Source organism: Terrapene carolina, unplaced genomic scaffold (assembly GCF_002925995.2).
Source record: "Terrapene carolina triunguis isolate 2854851 unplaced genomic scaffold, T_m_triunguis-2.0 Scaffold93, whole genome shotgun sequence".
Taxonomy (NCBI): domain Eukaryota; kingdom Metazoa; phylum Chordata; order Testudines; family Emydidae; genus Terrapene; species Terrapene triunguis.
The window spans coordinates 25,638,312-25,657,875 of record NW_020664444.1 but is presented as its reverse complement, the minus strand read 5'-3'; the positions used below and the strand labels follow the sequence as shown (position 1 = coordinate 25,657,875).

Sequence of the window (19,564 nt, the reverse complement as noted above, 5' to 3'; positions counted from 1 at the left end):
TCGCTCCCCCCTACCCGCCGCTGGCTCTCCGCATCCCTCCTCACTCCCCTCGTTCCTGAGGAGGGGGGATGCAGTGAGCAGCGGGGACCTCCCGGCGGGGTGTGGAGTGGAGGAGACATGGCAGGCAGCAGCAGCCAGTAGGGGCCTCAGGGAAGGGGTGGGGCCACTGCAGCCCAGGTGTCTGACTGTGGGTTGGTGGCAGAGCCAGGGAAGGCTAAATCCTGGTCTATTATACCCGCCGCCTATGTATAAAAGGTAACACCTATGCTGAAGACTTTGTAAGATCTGGGCCTAAAAGAATCTACAGAGCTCAAAGGGGCAGCCTAAACACAGTCCCTCAGTTGCAGAAACCTCTTTCTCCAGTTTCTCCATCTAGATTTATAATCAAATTTAGCTAATATGGGGAACAGACGTTAGTCCTAAAGTCTAATACAATGGTGTGCAAGGATGTAAAAGTATAGATATGAACTGCAAAACCTTGGTGGAGGCTTTTGCCTTTCCTTCACAACAGTGGAAACCCAAAGACTGCTATATAAAATGGTTTTAAAGTTCACACACACACAGAAACAAGTAGGGGATTGAGAGGTGACCAAGTTGCTCAGACCCCTCTGTGTTCAGAGATATTTGTGATCTTCATGGGTCGTACCATTAACTTTTATGCATGAGAACCAAGGAGTTTCCATATTGCTTCAGACTAGTAATCCATCTAGTCCAGTATCCTTTCTCTGATGTGGCAGAGGCTTCAGATGAAGAAGGAAGTTGTAGGACTCCTTAGGGGACAATTATGAAAAAAACTGCCCTCGGGGAAGTTTCTTTCTAACCCTATCAGATAGTGATTGGTTTATGCTCTGAAACATATGGGTGTATAGCTGTTGTAGAAATAAATATAATGTTATCTTATAACTGGGCATGGTCTCATTATTTAGAGAAAGATCTAATATTTGTATTAATCCAGTTAAACTCTTGGTCGCCATGAGATCATACAAGGATGAGTTCCATAGGATAATTATGGATTATGTAAAACAAACAAAAAACATTTAACCCCTTTGCTTGTATTAGTTGTAAATTTAGTTCCTTTCATTTTCATTGAATGTCCCTTCCTTTTTTGTTGTTGTATTATGATGAAAAAGGGTAAAGGGGGCACCTCATTTACCTATTTTATGCAGCACCTATTATGTGTCCACTCTAAACAGTCCAAATCTTTTCAGTTTCTACCTTGTAGGGCTTTTTGTGTATCTAGTCATTTTGATTATTTGTCTCTGAAAGAAGGTGACCAGAAATAAACACACTATTCTGGGCAGGGTGCACTTGGCATATATAATCAAGAGGTGCATGTGAGGCCTGCTACTGATTACCCTGCAGGGGTGGTTCTATGTTTTTTGCTGCCCCAAGCACGGCAGTCAGGCGGCTTTTGGCGGCATGCCTGTGGGCGGTCCACTGGTCACGTGGATTTGGTGGCATGCCTGCGGGAGGTCCTCCGGTCCTGCGCCTTCGGCGTCCCCACTGCCGAATTACCGCCGAAGCCGTGGGACCGACGGACCTCCCGCAGGCATGCCACCGAAGGCTCCCTAACCGCCACCCCCACAGCGACCGGCAGCCCCTCCCCCCCCGGTTTGCCGCCCCAGGCATGCGCTTGCTGCGCTGGTGCCTGGCGCCGCCCCTGTTACCCTGAAAAACACATGATTTAAGAACATAGGTTTAAGATTAGGTTTGCTTCAGAGAAGAGATTCCTGGGGTTTGTGGTGAAGATACCACCAGGGTTCAGCTCAGTTCATATTTGAGCTGATTCTGTTCACCTATCCCTACCAATCTGGAGTGTGATGTGGCATGAATAATCCTGCCTGGGGACAAGTTTGATCCTGCCTGGAGTGATGAGCACGGGCAGTAGGTTACTGTGATTATGTCATTTCAGCTCCAGCCAAGGAATTGCACCAGCACCTAGAGAGGCTGCCAAGTTCCTGCCTCCCCCCCTATCAATTCCTGAGACTTGGTATAGGCAGCAAAACAAGCCAGCTTCTCTTCTGCTAATTAACTGAGCTGTGCCACTGCCTAAGGGTCCGCGATGCGGTGTTGAGTGCCACCAGCCCCCCCGGGCTTCACGGGGAGCTGGGTGTGCTCAGCACCTAGCAGGCTCCTGAGAGGCACTAGACCACAGGCGATGCTCAGGGTGGGTGTGGCTTAGCCCTGACCCTGTGTGATCCCTACAACTCCATCTGATCGCTCCTCACCCCAGCCGGGCTCATCCCTCACCCCTGCCCGCACTGCGCTGTCCTCCTCCTCTCCGGCCAGGCAGCCCCGCCCCTCGGGGGGAGGGTGCTCGGGCCGTGGTCTCTGATTGGCCGGGCCAGTGGCGCGGATTGGCTGTGGCGAGCAGAGCCGGGCCGCGGCGAGGGCGAGAGCGCGAGCGGCGGGGGGCCCTGCGGCTCTGTCCGCTCAGCCTGGAGTCGAACCCGGGGAGAGACAGCCAGCCAGCGAGCGGTGAGTGCGGGGGGGGGCTCGCTAGTCACAGCCGGGGCGGGAGGTCCAGGCCCTGGGGGAGGCTGGCTGCAAGCACCCCGTCCCCATCGGGGCAGCCAGGCGTCCCCAAACCTCCCGGCCGTGCGGGGCAGGGGGAGGCTGCTGGCCCGGCGCCCCTCAGCCCTGCCCCGTCCCACTCCTGTGGGGAGCCTGCCCCTCCCCCCGCGAGCCGCTTCTGGGAGCCCCCCGCCACCTGCCCTCCTCACAGCCCCTACTTTTCCTCCCCGGGGGGGCTGCTAGGCTCCCCCTGCCTCTCCCCCTGCCCTCCTCACAGCCTTTACTTTAACTCTGGGGGATGGCGGTTGCTGGCACCTTCTGCTCACCCAGCAGGTGGTGAGGCTGCTGGGCACCCCGGGAGCTGCTGCAGGTGCTGGCAGTGGTCTGTGCCCCCTCCCCTTCTTACATGATGGCCCCTTACCCAGTGTGTGTGCTTCAGGGGAGGGAGTAGCGGTGTGGCGTTGATGCCCCGGCTGTTCTCTTGTGGGCACCAATGGCAGCTGTGGCACAGTTACATGCCTGGTGAGCTTTGCCAATTCTTGCCAAGGGCCCATGCTCCGCAGCAAACATGTATGAAGCAAAGACCCATCTGTTTCTTCTTGAGGAAGACTGGTTACATAGAGGCCTACTTTTCTCCGGTACTGGAGGAGACCAAAGTGGAGTGGGGGGCAGAGTCCCAGGAATAGATCCAGGAGCAAAACCACTTCTGCACAAGGGTCCAGCAAGGACAGACAAGGTCTCCCACAATACACCGCAAACCAATTCCTAGAGCAGATCCAGTTGGTGAGGTGCTAGGAACCCTGGGATATGCCCCATAAATCCTAGCACCAAACATCTGTAGTTGCAGTGCCAATGTGAATCGTGGGTATGTGGCTATACAAGTACAGGGCATGTGGTTGTGCTGATGTGGGATTGGCTAATATGCATCTCCATGTGCCTGAGCCAAGATACAGCACACTCTGCAGTGTAGACATACTCAAAATGACTAGTCCAAGGTGACACAGTCAGTGGCAAGATTAGATTTAAAACTGAGGGGTTTTGACTTCCAGTCCCATGCTTCCCAAGGCAGGCAGATTTCATCTCCTGAAATCCCCTCTCCTTTCTTTTTTCAGTTTAAAATCAAACTTCAGAATCCCTCACCTCTCTTAACCAAATAGAAATGTTGCACAGAAATTTGTTGGAAGCAAACAAATTGACTGATCACATTTATATATAGTATTGAAGTTAACTGTAAAAGTCATTATATCCTAAAACAGGGGTGGGCAAACTTTTAGGACCGAGGGCCACAGCTGGGTATGGAAATTGTATACCATGAATGCTCACAAAATTGGTGGTTGGGGTGTAGGAGGGGGTGAGGGCTCTGGCTGGGGGTGCGAGCTCTGGGGTGGGGCCGGAAATGAGGAGTTCAGGGTGCGGGAAGGAGCGCCGGGCTGGGGAAGGTGTGTGGGGGGTGAGACCTGCGGGTGGGCTCTGGGGTGGGGTTAGGGATGAGGGGTTGGGGGTGCAGGAGGGTGCGGGTGCTTTGGGCTGGGACCGAGGGCTTCAGAGGGCCGGAGGAAGATTAGGTCTAGGTCAGGGAGTTGGGGCACAGGAGTGGGTCAGGGGTGCAGGCTCTGGGCGGTGCTTACCTCAAGCAGCTCCTGGAAGCAGCGGCATGTCCCCCCTCTGGCTCCTACGCAGAGGCGCAGCCAGGCAGCTCTGCACGCTGCCCTGTCTACAGGTGCTGCCCCTGCAGCTCCCATTGGCTGCGGTTCCTGGCCAATAGGAGCTGCGAGGGCAGCGCTTGGGGCAGGGGTAGAGTGCGGAGCCCCCTGGCTGCCCCTACATGTAGGAGCCGAAGGGCAGAAATGCCGCTGCTTCCTGGAGCTGCACGGAGCAGGGCAAGCCCTCGACCCCACTCCCCGGTGGGAGTTTGAGAACTGTATTAAAACCTCTGAAGGGCTGGATGTGGCCCCCAGGCTGTAGTTTGCCCACCCTTGTTCTAAACTAAAGGAACTAAGTACTTTGCAATTGCCAATTTGTCAGTACCATGGTTTCCTTCAAGGAGGCTCATTGAATGGTATGTGTTATTCCCCAAAAGAAAAGATCTTTGCACCAGTGATCAGGAGCCTTCAAAACACCAAGTGAGTCTGAACCAAACATTCCTCTGTGCTCTTTTTCCAAATGGGCACAGTTGGTAGTGGAAGAGCTGGGCATTTATCTTCATCTGACAGGAGAAAGACCAGTGAGGGCAGCTATTAGTCATATGTAAGAGACTATGCCTGCTGTGTCCCTGGAGAGAGAATGATACTTTGAGTGCCGTGTGGTATTGTCTGTAGAGTATGTAGATTAAAGGGCCATTAATCCACCACATAGATAGTTAATATGGCGGGCCTATCATTTGTGAAAGGATAAATAAGAAACTTATAGAACAGCTACTTCCTTTCATAGACAAAATGCCAAAATATTCTTGTTCCAGTCTCTGATTTACTTTTAAATTGCCTTTCTTCATGGACTGTTTTGTACACTGAGGAGCGTGTGTTAGATGCTGGAACTGCTACCGGTATCAGCAAGTGATAACTAACTCTTTCAGTGATTCAGGTTTCAAATCATCTATCCCAGAGTGCATGTGTTTTGTAATGTATTTTATCAGATCGTAATAGTGCACCCAGAACATAGTCCCATTGCCTGAAACGATACCCACGGGGTAGGAAAAAGGTAAAAACAATTTTTTTGTTGGGCATATGGTATTTGTGCTAAAATAAGAGTTCTGCGTTTTCCTAAGGACTGCAAAATGGCTCAAAGTCAAAATATTGTCATAAATTCTTTCTTTGTAGCTTTTAACCTCTTTTCTGATTTATGGGCGCTGGAGTCTGTATGATGCCTCAGTGCTAGTTCCTGATCCCATCCCCTTTGGAAAAGTAGGATCCTGCTCCTCAGGTTTCCCTCAGTCACCCATCCTTAAGGGAGGCAGGTACTTCTTAGAAACCTAGCAAAGCAAACAGAACACCTGGAAGGTGGTTAATCATTTGTGTGCCTGTTGCTGTATAGTACATTGGGGTAGTGCCCTGTGGTGATGTGCTTGCTGGTGCAAATGGATCTTAGAAGGCATGACCTTAGGCACATTCTGTGCTAAAACCATTGCATTTGTTAGCTTTGTGAGAAAAGACCTGTGCTTAGTTTGAGCCAAGAAATGACCGCAGCCATTTGTCTACCTCTTGAAATCCACGAACAAATGCAGACAGAGTACCTTGTGCGCTTAGATGGTGAGCAAACTTACTCCATTGAATTTTTTAAAAATGTTGTTTTAAGATTTTAGTAAACATTTGTATAAATTTGCTACCTGTGACCAAGAGAACAAAGAAATACAGGTTATTGCAGTGTTAGTTTCTCATCCTGTTCCATGAAATTACATATTGCAGCACCTTAGAATAAATGATCACATGGTTCCTTGAACTATGACACATGGACATGCAGTGGTAAATCTCTTTGTCCCTATTGTGTGCGGATTTTAGTCTCTCTCTCCATAGTACTTGGTAGCTGCCATAGTGACAGGTACTGCAGTGAAAATGTTCCTGTGCAGCTGCTGTTCCAGCTCAGGCTGTTGAATCTGTTCATTCTTCTACTACGTCAGATCAGGAAATTTTTCACTAGCTGCCTTAGTGAATGTAAATTGGGGACACTGCTGAAAGCGTTTCACCTGTAGTATCAAGGATGCACATCTTGCTCCTAGTAACTAGACTGGCTTTTAGAAAAGACATGCTCCAGTTTGCTAAATAAAGTGCTGTGCTTACTGGGCTTGCTGCAAAGTTGTTTGTTACTGCACAAAGAGAAAATAGATGATCAGGTATATGAACTCACAATGTTTCGGTTACTGATACAGAATTTTCCTCAAACCCAAATAGCTCGCCTGTCTTTAGATTGTCTTGCACAGACCTTTCAAAGGACCCATCACAAATATATGTCTGAGTATTAATACAAAAAGGAAGCATTTGTTCACATGAGTGGCTGTATTGTACTGCATAAAGTTTGTGGTTTTGCCTCTGGGTCTAAAATGTGTAAGTCCATGGAACTGCAGCTCATTTCCTTTTCTGAGGCAAGATTCTGGGCAGTTTAAAGGCAAGAAAGCTCAAGATTTCATGTATTGGTGAGATATACTGATTAAAGCTTTCTGTCTCCATTGAAAAAGCACATATAGTTAATTTACCCAAAAACATAAATAAATCCTGACCTTTTCAAGCTTTCCTAATCCATGAGTCAAAGTTGGCTATGTTTATTCTCATATATACAGTGAGGAAGAGCAGTGGTGTGTCCCTTGTATGGGCAATAGACATGGAAAAATTACTATATTAGCTGTATAGCTATAATTACTGTTGCAAGACATTTGTTTATAACCCTGTTATCTGTGTTTTTGCTTACTTGTATCTTTAAAAAAAAAAAATTTTCCATGTCGGTTCTCAGCCAAAAAGTCAATTTCTTTTTGCAAGTTTAAGTGGAAAATATGTTTAGCTCTTTTGAACTGTGAGGATGAAGAGTCTTTTTTCCCCCCTAGTGTAAAAAAAAATTGCCACGCTTTTTTACACAGATTACTCGAAATGGCTGAACTTTGAAATTTGGCATATGTATAATACTCATCTTGGAATATTTCCATGATTCAAATCTGGGGAGGGAAATTGATTGGATAATAGTGAAGAGGCTGAGTAATCACTTTTGAGCAATACTCACTTGGCATCTGCTAAGATTTATTCTTGGAGCATAATTAAACCCTGCCCCCTTTGTAACATGCATGACAATTGCACTATTGCCCAGTTTAGCAGACCCAAAGTCTGCTGCTGGGACAGTCTGCACAAGGGAGATATTGAAAAACACACAGCACTGAAACATTTACAAATAAAATAACAGCATAGGCAGGAGACAGTGAGAATGGAAAAAACTGCACATCCTTTGATCATTATAGTTTAGGCTGCATTCTCCTCTGTGAAATTTTGAGCATCAACTGAGAAAATTGGATCGCGTCTTCTGGTTAAAACCTTCCCATTGATCCATTGACAATGCGGCTTGTTATAGCTTGGTTTGTTCTGATTGTAAATGTGTCTGATACAGAGAGAATTCAGAAATTTCTAGTACATTTTACTTGCACTTTCCCTTCATTTCCCTTCTGTCATCTCTCCTCCTCCTACGCTATTCATGGGGCCAGAACAAAACTCTGTTTCCTGAAGTCCTCCAGATTATCTGCAGTGTAGTGTCCTTCCAGAGTCATGTGGGCAGATCTTTCCCACACATACCTCTCAAAGCCTTGAAACTCTTTTGATAAATCCTCCCATCTCTAGTCTTGGCAACACTATTCCTTCTTTTGAAAAATTTCCCTGTTCCTAACACTGGTCCAGCTCCGCCGGTGGGAGTGCTAATGTAGACAATGCAACAGTATTTTTATCACTGTCTCATAAATCTGCTTTGAACAGGCTGTGTGTTGGTGGCCACCTTAAATCCTGTCTGCTTCTCCGTTCGTTGCCACCCATAGAAGAGCTGAAGCAGTGTTTGCAAATGTGAGAGACTTTTCCAGCTAAAAGGCTAATGTAGATCTGGCATGTGACTATATGGGATAGGAGATACTGCAGATAGACATTCTCTCTACAGGGACCAGGAGAGGTTGGAAGAGCATGTGCTGGACCTTTGCAGGGATAGGCTCTGTAGACTGAAAGACCCGGTGATATGGAAAACAAGGTTGGAAAAGAGCAGAGAGAAAACTGGGAGATATGGACATAGAAGGGAGAGAATCTGTCCTGCCAGAGCTTTCACCTGCGGCCTTCATCTATCGTAGGAAGTGCAGCTTCACGAAAGCCAGTTCCGATATCTAGGTTGTCCAGTACTTCCAAAGCACATGACCTAAGGTGGTGTATGTATATGTGTGATAATGTGCATATGGGTTGGGGGGATCGAAAGTAGAGGAGTATTATCAAATAATGTGAAGATTTCTATGAGATTCATGCTTCTGTCTAGCACAAGTTCTTTTTTACTCAATACACTAAATGTGGATGCAGAATTTCTTCAAAACTCCCTTCAAATTAGAATATCCTCTTTATTAATAATTAAATGGGACTATTTTTTGCAACCTTGTTTTTTCTACTGTAGCTTGATCAGTTAGTGGTTGTCACCTAGAAAGAACAGTAAGTGGGGACCTGGGAAGGGAAATAAAGCAATGGAAGTATTTTCACAGTGCTCCATTTTTGCACTTTGTCGGTGGTATTTGAATCAATTTTCAGGTGTCAGCTTGACTTCCATCTGTAATCTTCATACCAACAAAGAAAAGCTGCTTTTGGAAATTGGTGCCTTGGCACTGCCTGGACTCTTGCTAATTCCTTTTCCTGTAATCTGGGATCCCAGACAACAGACTGTGTTCAACAAGATTTGGCAGTACCCTTTCCCCTTTAAACATCATGCCCACTAAAATCTGAGCTCATGCTCAGTGCATTAAGGCATGCAGAAAGGGTGAACTGTTTCAGTGTGTTGCAACAAATCACTAAGGGGAATACAAAAGGTAGGAATCCGTAATGTTCAGGAAAGTGAAAAAACAGTGTCCTTCTTTACAGCACCCAACACGATGGGGCCCCAATTCGACTGGGGCCTTTGGGTATTGCTATAGAATAAATATTTACTGCTACCAAAGCGAAGGACTGTGGAAGCGTATTGTATAAGCTTCCTGGTAGCATAGCATTGCAGATGCACCTCATTCCTAACCTGCAATCTCTTGTGTAGTTTATTAGTAATATAAATTATTAGGATAGCACCTAGAGACCCAAGTTGAGCTAAATCTGGACCCTATTGTGCTGGGCACTGTACAAATATATAGTGAGACACAGCCCCAACACCAAAGACCTGACAACAGAGTGAACAAAGATATTGTTTGTAGCATGGGCAATTATTTTTTAAATTAATCTGGCAGCGCCCCTTTACATTTAAAGCCTAAAATGTGGGTTGGCAAATCCATTAATCCTTGTAACCTGTATTTCTACCCCTGGCCCAGATGACAAATTCTATTACATGGTGCTATTTTAATGAGCCTTTTGATGTGCATGAATTAAAATTGTGACACCAGGAAGTGTAGTGGGGGAAATAAATTCTGAATAGCTCAGTGGATAGGTCTGATAGTGTTTAAAAGGATGGTTGCCTTGTGTAGAGGAGCGGACTCACCCCTGCAGCGCCTCCTGCTGGTGATTTCTGGGAATTAGCTCTTCCAGCATCCTGGAGCACCCTCTGCAGGCCAGTGGTCCGCCTGTCCTCTGGCCCCCGTGTCCCTCCCGGACCCCGGTGCTCTTGTATCTGGGGTGCTGCCCCCCTGGCAGTACACCACTCAGTACTAGGGTCTCCCTGCCCCAGGGAACCCCCACCCACTATCCCTACCTCACCTCAGAATAAGGCCACTGCCAGTCACCAACTAGCCCCCACTCCCTGGGGCAGACTGCAGTATAGGCCACTCATCACAGGCAAGGTTGGGTTTGGACTTGCTGCCTTGGCCTACCCATGGGCTGCCCTCTGCAACCCCCAGTACCCCTTGGCCTCCTACTAGGCCGCAGCCTGGGGCTATCCAGGCTGGAGCTCCTCAGCCTTTCCCCAGCCCTGCTCTACCCAGGTACTCTGTCTTAGCTCCCTGCCACCAGGCCCTTCTCTCTTTGAGTGCAGAGAGAGACTGTTTGGCTTCTGGCTCCCAGCCTTTTTATACAGGCCAGCTGTGGCCTGATTGGAGCGTGGCCCAGCTGTGGCTGCTTCCCCAATCAGCCTAGCTTTTAGAGCTGTAGCCCTTTGCCAGGGCTGTTTTAAGCCCTTCCCAGCAGGAGCAGGGTAGCCAACCCGCTACACCTTGTTTGGGGTTAGAAGAGGATAATACTGATAGTTTAAAAAGCTATTTAGAAATCAAAACAAACTGCTCTAGCATGGCAGGACAGATTCATCAGTAAAATACCTATTGGTGATGAACCAAGCCAAGCACTGCCTCATTTTCCTGTGCCATGAGGAAGGACCCAGATTTTGGGTGTGATCTCCAAATTCTTTCTAATTCCATTGGTTCAGACTTAAAGTGTCATTGAGTGAGTTGACACCAAGGGCTTGTCTTCTTTTACCATGGATCCACGCTGTGGTGATCGATTCACCAGGGGGCGATTTAGCGGGTCTGCTAAATTGACCGCCAATTGCTCTCCCGTCAACTCCGGTACTCCACCAGAACGAGAAGCATAAAGTAAGCATAAGAAGCATAAGGGGAGTTTCTCCCGTCGACCCAGCACAGTATAGATACCACAGTAAGTCGACCTAAGGTACGTCGACTCTAGCTACGTTATTCACATATAGCCCCGTAGTGTAGACCTGCCCCAAGAATCTACAGAGAGGGAATATGAGGCTACATTACATCAAGGGATGAGGCTGTCGGCTCTTCTCAATATTCTCTCATCCTGGCCAGCGCAAAGCAAAATCTTGTCTCTCACTTCACAGTTATTTCTGCAATGCAGCTGCTGGGAAAGGGAAACAGAATCACCAAATGTGAGTGTGTGTTTGGGGACACAGAGAAGGAATTAGTCCAGAATGAAGGGGTGGGTGAAAACCCAAGATTCCTGCTTGAATAACTTGTTTTCCCAGGTTACTGCATGAGAGAGGTGAGAGTGCCTTGGTATATACAATGACTTGGAGAGTGGATTTACAAGGGACAGTCAATATTTGGGTAACTGCTTCAAAGTGACACTTCTATCTTGGCAATTTTAAAAAGCAAGTGCAATTAAATAATATAAGAATGGTCATAATGGATCAGACCAAAGGTCCATCTAGCCCAGTATCCTGTCTTCCGACCGTGGCCAATGCCAGGTGCCCTAGAGGGAATGAACAGAACAGGTAATCATTAAGTGATCCATCCCCTGTCGCCTATTCCCAGCATCTGGCAAACAGAAGCAAGGGACACCATCCCTGTCCATCCTGGCTAATAGCCATTGATGAACCTATCCTCCATGAACTTATCTAGTTCTCTTTTGAACCCTGTTATAGTCTTGGGAGTTCCACAGGTTGGCTGTGCATTGTGTGAAAAAATACTTCCTTATGTTTGTTTCAAATCTGCTGCCTATTAATTTCATTTGGTGACCCCTAGTTCTTGTGATATGAGAAGGAGTAAATAACGCTTCCTTATTTACTTTCTCCACACCAGTCATGATTTTATAGACCGCTTTCATATCCCCCCTTAGTCATCTCTTTTCCAAGATAAAACGTTCCAGTCTTTTTTAATCTCTCCTCAGATGTTGCCCCTTTCTGAACCTTTTCCAATTCCAATATGTCTTTGAGATGTGGCGACCACATCTGCATGCAGTATTCAAGATGTGGGCATACCTTCCCTCTTATCCCATGACATCTTACTTTGCTTAAGAGCCTTTGGTGTGGGACCTTGTCAAAGGCTTTCTGAAAATCTAAGTACACTATATCAGGGTGGATAAAAATCAATGATTTTTTTTAAAAATTAAAAAAAATTGGATGTTTTTATTTAAATCGGATTTTTTTGATAAAATGTTTTTGAGGAAAAAACCTATCTAAAGATAGTTTTAATTAAGATACATTATAGCTCAATTATACTATTCTAATTCTATAGTATGAGACAATCTATTCATTTAATGTTTAAGAAAAGTTTTGTAAATGAGTTCCAATAGTTCATAGATTAGGGACCCAATTTTATGGGGTTCCAGGTGCTTCTGTATAGATTATTTAGGTTAATCTTTCTATCTACCTAATGGGACTCAGTGCTCAGTCTAGAAGATACCATCAGAGATGCTTAGTTTTGCAGTTCTCAAACTGTGGATTTGTGTCTCCAGAGGTAACATGCTTGTTAGCAGCAAAAATATTTTTAAATAAATAATATAGAGGTGAGAAATAACAGATCTCAACCCTATTGTCCCTCTGCAAATTTGTGTACACAGACTCAATCCCTTACCTCTCTCTAAAAGTGCAAAGTTTCAAAAAGTTCAATGAATAGAAGATTGTTGGGGCGGAATAGATCTGGACAAGGAGAAGAAGTCCGAAGATAAATGTGAGAAGGGAGTGACAGGCAGTAGAAACAAAAGTGAAACTGTTTGAGCAGCATATTCCAGAAGTCTTGAGGTCTTTGAGTGTAGCCTTCATTGATTTGAGATCTACCATACCATTATCTCACTAGAAGAGAAAACCTATAATGGCAGCAGGCCATAAAAGAGACCAATGAACTGGTGGAAGTCACTTAAGCACTTGGATTCAGAGACTGTTGAAGTGATAATCTTTAACAGCAGTAGCTTCTTCTGACGGTGTAGAAAGAATATTTTCTTCCTTTGGACTAATTCATTCCAAATTAAGAAATCGTTTGGGACCTGAAAAAGCAGGAAAGCTTGTTTTTCTTTTCCAGATTATGATCGAACAGGAAAATGAAGGTGAAGAGGACTGAGTTAGCTGCAGAAGCCAATATTTCTCCTGTTGATTTGGCAGATATAGTATTAAATGTTTTTTTTTTTTTTTTAATATTTCATTTAACTATTTTAGTAAAAAAACAATTTTAACAAAAACAAACCTGATTTTAAAAGACTTGAATGTTTAACTAAACTCAAAAATTCATATGCTTGTTTTGTTAAAATATTATGTTTGCTGTTGAAGAAAAAAATCCAGAATACATAACGTTGTTGTTTTAGTTAAATAAAACAGTTTAAATGTCTGTCTGGTGATGTTCTCCTCCTAATACAGCATGGCAAGCAAATCCTCCAAATATTAATGATTAACCTGTTGAACTGGAGATAGTTCACCTCCCAATGACTTCATAAATATCTGCTTCAAGTACCCTTGGTAAATGAAATAACCAAACAATTATTCATTTTTTGATATAGCAGTAAAACTAATCTGAAAAGTTTTCAAAATAAATCACTTTAAAAATGTATAGTGTGTACCTTCTAAAAATAAAACCTACATCTATCTCTGAGTTGTGAAGAATATGTATTAAGATTAAAACAACGAACAAGAAATGCACTTTTATGTAGAAATCCACGATTAAACCGAGTCTTCCTGACTAGTGATTTAAATCATGATTTTAATCAATTTGATTTAAATCAAATCCACTGAACTATATCCACTGGATCCCCCTTGTTGACCCCCTCAAAGAATTCTAATAGATCCTGTTTCTGTTGTAAAAGTGATTAGAGACAGGGTTCCGTGAACTTGAGGTAATGGTAAGTAGCAGTAGCGGTTTTATTCAAACTGTGGTGATGCCTTGAATGTGGGCTTTATTAGGCTGGGAAGAGCCTTGAATTATACAGTTAATAACATTCCCAGATGCTTTCTTTTTGGTGGAATAATTGTAGGTGACAAACCTTTTGTACTATTTTTTTTCTTCCCATTCTTAAAGCCAGAATAACTATTCTTTTTGCATGTCTGTCTGCAGCCACAGGAAGTGAGCAACTGTTCTTGTTCGTTAATTGTAACCAGTACCCTAATTTTTAAATGGCCACACATGCAGGTACAATGTCTCCATTTCAACCCAAAGGGTGAGATTCTGATCTCAGTAAATAGGAGAAGTAACTATGGACTTACACTTCTGTAACTGAGATCAGAATCTGGCCCTCAGTACCTGCAGTCAGGCCCGCCAACGGAAGGGGGGGCAAAGGGGTCATTTGCCCAGGGGCCCGGCAGCGGATGGGATAGATAAGTATATTTTTTTTAATAAAAGTTAAGATAAAGAAATCTGGTCTCCTCCTCCTGCTGCTCTGGACAGAGCACCATCCCTCATTGTGACAATAACAGTTTGCCAGAGCGCTTCTGCACCCTACTGGTCTGGCAGAGCATCAGCAACACAAGCCTGGAAACCACGGAGCTTGCTGCCTCCTCTGACTGCTCAGGAGCCGCTGTGCCTGCCATGCTGGCTCTCTGGCTGCGGGGCTGAGGACAGGGAGACTTTTTAAAGAGGAACAAGCTCCCTCTGTGCTACCAGTTTTTCTCCGCCAGGGCTGCAAACACAAGCCAGCAAGTTCAGCCACCCAATTGAGCCGCCCTAAGTTTGCCAAGAGGCAGCCGGGGCTAGCCCTCCCTTCACTGCCACTAGCACTGGTTGACGAGCCACTATCATGAGCACAGGATGAGGGGCCACCTTCACCACTCAGCCAGGGAACGAGGTGCAGGTTTTCCCTCTGCCTTCGCCCCAGCCACCTCCTCAGAGATCTTCCAGTGAATGTGGCACACCATGCCTGCCGTCTCCTCATCGCTTGGGTGTTGATGTCCCACAACACCAGCAGTGCAAGTATTGTATCGTGTATTTTAACTTTATTGTTCATATTCAGTTACATGTAGTATATCGTTTTTTTCCTTGTCTTTAGATCACACACGAATCATGATTAGGTGTTTAATTAGCCTACTTGATACTTCAGGTGTTTTCTTACTTTGCGCTTCTTTAAATGTTTTATATGGTAATTAATTTCATTCCATAATGTATTTATTTAATTTGAATATATATTTCAGAACAACAAATTCTACATCTTAAACAAACTGTGAGCCTAAATATAATACTGGTGCTGTAACTGGAAAAAAATTAACTCGATCTTGCAACGCCACAACTTACGTATAGTGGGCTCTAATGTGCTATCAAAGTACATAGGATAAAAAGTTGTGTCGTAAACCTCAGCCATCCCTTTCTATGGGGGCCATTAACTTTTCTGCATTGGGGCCTGGAATTGCTGTCCGGAGGCCTGTCCACAGTGGCATTGTGGGACTCGGTCTCCAGACAGAGGTGAAACTGATTATAAACATCCTGAGTGTTGGGGGGTGTTCATATTTTTATAATTATAATTATTTTTTAAAATCAGCTTGTGATTAAATATGTCGGGGTTTCAAATGAAAGACAAACAGTGCTGGTGTAAACAGGTATAGTGTAAACATCTGCAACATTTTGCTAGTGTACCTCCATCTGGATGTGCAGCTCTCCTACTTCTCAATCTTAGCTTGCCATTCTTGAGTCCTTCTGGAATGCAGCCAGGACTGGTATGTCTAACAGCATCATAAAATATCTGAAATGAGGGAAAATGCTATTCAAGAGATGTCCAGTACTGATTATTAGAGGGACCAAATCACTGCTTTATTTGTGTCTCTTACCTCTTCACATTATAAGAATGTTACTTGTTACTCTGTGTTTGATGTGGGTAAGAAGGGGGAAGAGGTGCTTGTCATGAGTTGAATTTTGGAGTGGCCATTCCAGGGAGGATCTAGCTTTTGTGTAGGCTCTGCCCCATACACCATCTACAGAGATTTTCCTTTCACTGAAATTATTCCCTTCCTCTGAAACGGAGCTTGGGGCCAAGCTGCACCAGTGCTGGGTCCCTGTGTGGCATCTCTCTAAACAGTGAGATCAGGGCACTCATATCCAAGCTGGGAGGTGCTCTTGTTAGAGTGATCACCTTTGAAATGAGCAGCAAAAAAAAAAAAAAAAAAGCATCCCCTCCACCCCCCTGCAACCTCAGCCACAAGGCAACTTCGCAACCCCACCTCAACAGCTGCTTATAATATCTAGATAGAGAACCCATACAGATAAGATTGATAACATCATTGATAACAAACAGGGGTTTATTTTATTAGCACATTTTGCTAGCCAGTCCTTGCAGTCTGTTTCATTTAGCCAGTTGTCATTGAATGAGCAGTTTCTGATGCTAACTTTTTTTCAGGGGTGTAGTAGGAGCACTTGCACCATTGCCCTGATCTTCCATTGTTTAATATGCCTTGCATATCTCCTCCTTCTCACATGACTCAAACCCTCTCTCACACATGTGTGGTGTGCTTGCGTGTTGGTGGGCAAAGAGCTGCTGTATTTTCAACAGTTTTGATCTGTTATCACTTAAACTGCAGAAGTTGGAAAACTGCAGCATCTTCAGCTGGACACAGAAACTTTTAACATTAGATATCCCAGTGTATTGTGATAATAATGCAAATTTTTAGATCCAGGTAAAAAAACCTCAGAAGAGTATATTATTTTTCTGGCAACTAGCAAATCCATTAAAAAAAAAAAAAGGCTCAGGACAGTCAAATGCTGGCCAGGTAATCCTAGCTCCTGTGGCCCTATTCAGTTCTTAGTCGGTTTCTTGACTGATCCAAGAAAGTAGCAGATTGCTTGGCTCTGCTGTGGGAAAGCAGAGAGAGAACCTGAGAGTCCATGCTTGACTATGTGTGAGACACAGCAGGGTCATTGAGAAGTCTTGGGAAGTGTGTGTATGGTAGGAATTCCAGCTGATGGGCAGCCTCAGCACAGTCCGAGCAAAGAGAAGGGAGAATGTTTGTTTGGGCTTTTTTGTTATTCCCCTCCCCTCTTTCGCCCATGCATTACAAACACATGCATGCTTTTGCTGACACCTTTGTTCAGTGAGCATATTGTTTTTTTGATATCATAGAAGCAGGCAGATGCACAATGGGCCAGAAGTAATAGGTAAGAAGGAACTCGTGCATATGCAATTTTCCAAACCTTTAGAGGCCAGGCTGGGATGGATATCGAAGGAGGAAGATAAGGGGGGAGAGAGAAACTCTACACACCCAGTAGGAAGAGAATTGGGAATTTGTACAGAAGAAGAGCAAATAATGAGGACTCAGTGAAGTGAGGAGTAAAGATAAAAGGAAGGGCTTTCTGGGGTAGGATAGATAACACATTTTCTACACACCCAGCTTTTTAGTGTATGGGCCAGTCTTTACATTCCAAGAAAGGTCCTTGTGTATTTAAGAGAAATAATATCTCCCTGTGTTTTTCTGTGTCTTGATTTCCATATTCATGTAATCCTGTCTAGCCAAAGGTCCTGAAATAACACGTGTAAAAGGAACAAAATAACCAAGCAACCCTGCATTAGTTTCTAGCATCAGTTTTTCACAAGGTTTGCTTCAATACTTGTCCTCTCTGTGCTGAGGAATGAACCAAGTTCAGATGACATACAGGCAATATTTTAAGCAAACTCAAGAAGCTTCTGAGTAAGGTCATAGACTGTGTCCTGATTATCTGAATGTAGTGGTTGTGTAGAGTGCAGTTTCTTAAGAATTATGATTTTCACTCCTCTGTATGGCCATTGGTGTGAATGCAGGAAATCTGCAGTGCAAATGTTCCTGAACTGTCTGTTAAATGACTTGGAACAGCTCCTAAGGTTAAGTTTTATTATACTGTTGGGGGAGGGGAGATAAAGTAACTGATTTATTAAATGTGGTCAAAATCCACAAATGGCTCTGATATAATGGATTTCTACATTCCAGTTAGTAAGCTGGCGTTGCAGGCTTGCAATGGTGTTCCCAAAGTATGTCATAAAACTTCAGCTTCTGATTAACTTTCTGCCATTAACTAGAAGCAGCAAGGGAGGAGGTGCAGGCTGCAGTATTTCTTGTTCAAGGCTTCAGTAGATCATCAAAGGATATTGACTTGGCAATGTCCAGTAAAATTACTTTATTGTTAAACCCTACACTCGAGTCTCACTTATAATGTATGTTTTATAGGTGAGAGGATAAACTTTGGACTGTCACCTTTTTTGAGCAGTCTACAACAATGCTCCCACTGCATAGCTGAGCACAAGAGAAGTTAAAATACAATCCAAGAACAACTAAAGGAAACATCCTTAAGGAAAGTGCTCTTCTGACCTATTGCACTGGGGCTGTTTGTTTCAGCATACTGTCAATGAAAAATAAAAGTTCCAGTTTGCAGTCTGTAACAACTAAAATGCCAAACCTAATGGCTTATTTCTTCCACTGTCCAAATAGGCCAGATTCATCCCTGTGTAACTTCTCTGAAGCCACATTGAATTACACTGACAGTGAATTTAGCTCAATGTCTAGAAAGATTGCCACATTACCGATGTTCATCAGTGCCTTTCTAAAATGATAATCAAGTAATTGGGACAGGCTTGTCTGACAGTGCAGAAAACTAAAGAGACAAGGTGAATGAGGTGATATCTTCTATTGAACCAACTTCCGTTGGTGAGAGAGAGAAACTTTTGAGCTTACACAGAGCTCTTATAAAAGATATTACCTACCCACCTTGTGTCTCTAATATCCTGGGACCAACATGGCTACCGCACTGCGTAGTGCAGAAAATGTCTAATTTTCATCTAACACCAGAGTAAAAGAGGCTTGACTTCGGAATTCATGAAGGCCTCCGATTTAGCAGTCCATCTCTATTCAGCAAAGCATTTAAGTACTGTATGTGTCTGAGGTTAAATTGGGGCCTAATTCAGGAATCTACATAATCTGGGTGTTACAGCTCTTATAGGGAGAGTCTGTCAGCAGTGTGAGGTGAAGGAAGGCTCTTGGAGTATAAGAGAGACTTCAGAATGTTGGCTTCCTTTTTTCCACTATATATCTCTCCTTTTTCTGGGGTCTTAAGTTCCTATACTCAGTTCTCCCCAGACTTTTTTCTCCTCTATACTACCTCCTCTTTTATCTAGCCTCCAAATAAAAAATGTCTACCTGTAATATTTGTTCTTTTGTATCGCATTCCACAGCAGAACATAGCTTATTCTGAGATTTCTATTCTCCTAACTATAGAAATTAGTTCTCCTTGTAAGGCACCCCTCCAATTTAGGGGTGGACTGAGCCTGCTCTCTAGAGCTTATTGTAAAAACACAGCTTGGGAGGTTTTCTCTTAGAATAAATTGAAATGAATATGATGAAAGAATTGTCATTGGAACCATGAATCTTTAGCAGAATGAAGTTTGACTATGTCAAGTGACTTGTAAAAAGGACTGGAAACTTTTTTTTATGTTGTAGTTCTCGCTACCAAAATCCTCTCATTCAGCAAGGAAATTCTGCAGTTATTCAGATCTTTCCCTTTAAAAGTCATGGTCAAGAAATGTGGATTGAGATGAGAGCTTTAAAGGTGGATTCCACTTGCAACACAACAAATGTCAAACATATGGCAGGTGTCTTTTTCTCATGGGAATGTCAGCAAATAAATATAGACTTTCCTAATGTTTACTCAAAAAATACTAAAGCTAGCAGACAGTCTCTTGCAGTATCTCTAGGCTATCACACTATCCTCCTTCCTCTTGCAGAAAGCCTTTCCTCCTCACGTGTTGTCTCTAAG

At 44.2% G+C, this 19,564-nt stretch overlaps 1 protein-coding gene across 2 annotated transcripts in view; it reads left to right on the top strand.

The window, feature by feature from the left end:
- Nucleotides 1-2,390: 2,390 nt before the first annotated feature.
- The window catches only part of ABAT (4-aminobutyrate aminotransferase), a 158,301-nt gene continuing 141,127 nt past the window's right edge, over nt 2,391-19,564 (top strand). For both annotated transcript variants that reach the window (XM_026650738.2, XM_026650737.2), the window contains exon 1: nt 2,391-2,478. The gene's annotated coding sequence lies outside the window, so the exon portion shown is untranslated. The remainder of the gene's footprint in view (nt 2,479-19,564) is intronic.